This window comes from Diabrotica undecimpunctata, chromosome 2 (genome assembly GCF_040954645.1).
Source record: "Diabrotica undecimpunctata isolate CICGRU chromosome 2, icDiaUnde3, whole genome shotgun sequence".
Classification (NCBI taxonomy): domain Eukaryota; kingdom Metazoa; phylum Arthropoda; class Insecta; order Coleoptera; family Chrysomelidae; genus Diabrotica; species Diabrotica undecimpunctata.
This window is the reverse complement of record NC_092804.1, coordinates 95,212,882-95,214,839: the sequence shown is the minus strand read 5'-3', so window position 1 is coordinate 95,214,839 and position 1,958 is coordinate 95,212,882.

Here is a 1,958-nt window from a genome sequence, read left to right as displayed (position 1 = left end):
TTTCAGTTTAGACAGATGACAGTGAAATACCTACATGGGACACATTTTTAGTGAAGATGGTGTGAAAATAGATAATGATAGATTGAGGGCTATAAATGACCTAAAAAACCCGTCAAACAAGAAAGACCTTCAAGAACTGCTGGGTGTGGTAAATTATGTACGAAAATTTGTCCCGAAATTGGGTGAGATTGCAAGCCCACTGTATCAATTACTGAAAAAGAATGTTATTTTTCAGTGGCTTCGAGTTCACAGTAAAGCACTGGAATTGATAAAACAGGAACTTGCTAAAATATATCTCTAAAGAATTTTGATTCTAGTAAAGATACTGTAATTCAAACAGATGCGTCTCAGTTTGGTTTGGGATGTTGTCTAATGCAAGGTGGAAGACCTGTTGCTTATGCTTCTAGAGGTTTAACAGGTACTGAGGAAAATTATGCTGTTATAGAGAAAGAGTTATTAGCCGTAGTGTTTGCATGTCAAAAATTCCACAATTATATTTATGGTCGCTCTGTAAAATTCATAACAGATCACAAACCTAATGTAAGTATCATGAGTAAGCAAATAAGTCAAATTAGTTCTCCTAGGTTGCAGAGGCTAAAACTGAAGCTACTGAAATATGATATACAAATTCAGTATGTACCTGGTAAATATTTACATATTGCTGATTATTTGTCTAGAAATGTAAGTGATGAAAGTGCAGAGAATGATGCTGATATGAATGAAATGGTGCATTCACTAGAAAAGCATTTAAGAATGAGTGATACTAGAAAGATTCAGTTTAAAGCAGAAACAGTAAAAGATAATGTACTGAGTAAAGTCATTGAGTGTTGTCTGAGAGGGTGGAAGAATACAAAGTATGAAGGAGAGATGAAAGTTTTTCACGAGTTAAGAAATGAGTTGTTTGTTAATGATAATCTTTTATTTTTCAATGATAGAATTGTTGTACCTAAAGTTTTGCGAAAAGAGATGCTTCAAATTGTACATGGTCATTTTGGTATAAATCGTTCAAGAGATCGAGCAAAAGATGTCTTATTTTGGCCAGGGATGAGTGTGGATATTGCGAATGAGATAAAGAGTTGCAAAATTTGTGAAAAGTATAGGTATGCAAATAGTAAAGAGCCATTAATATCTCATGATGTCCCGGAGTTGCCATTTCAAAAATTGGGTGCTGATATTATGGAACATGGTGGCAAAGCTTATTTGGTTGTTGCTGATTGTTTAACAAAGTGGCTAGAAATTATCCCTATAAGAGGTAAACAATCGTCTGATGTTATAAATGCACTCAAGCAGATATTTGCAACACATGGTATACCAGATGTAATTATAGCTGATAATATGCCTTTTTTTGGATCGTATGAATGCAAAAAGTTTGCAGATAAATTTGAGTTTAAATTTCAAACTAGTAGCCCCCATTACCCTCGATCGAATGTTTTAGTTGAGAGGTTTGTACAGATATCTAAAAATATTATTAGAAAATCAGATGACATGTGGGTTGCTCTAATGAACTATCGTAATACTCCTGTTACTGATCTCAAGAGGTCACCAGCTCAACTTTTATTTGGCAGAAAACTAAAAACTAAATTACCAGTTGTTGAAAAGCAAAATGATAATATCAAAGAAGTTAGGTCAAAATTAGAAGAAAGAAATAATACTTATAAGGAATATTATGATAGACAGACAAGAAATAGGCCCGAATATAAGCAAGGTGAAAATGTGGTATACAAAGATAATAATCAATGGAGTCCGGCTGTTATTGTCAATAAACATGAGTCTCCAAGGTCTTATTTAATTGATAATGGTAAAAATGTCTTACGTAGAAACAGCTATCACCTGCGTAAGTCAAAAATTGATCATGATATTAGGCAGACTCAGAATTTAAGTGATGACAATGATAATACACCTAGTTGTAGTAAAGATCAGAGTTCTAGCAGTTCAGAGTGTGATACTGACATGAGCTT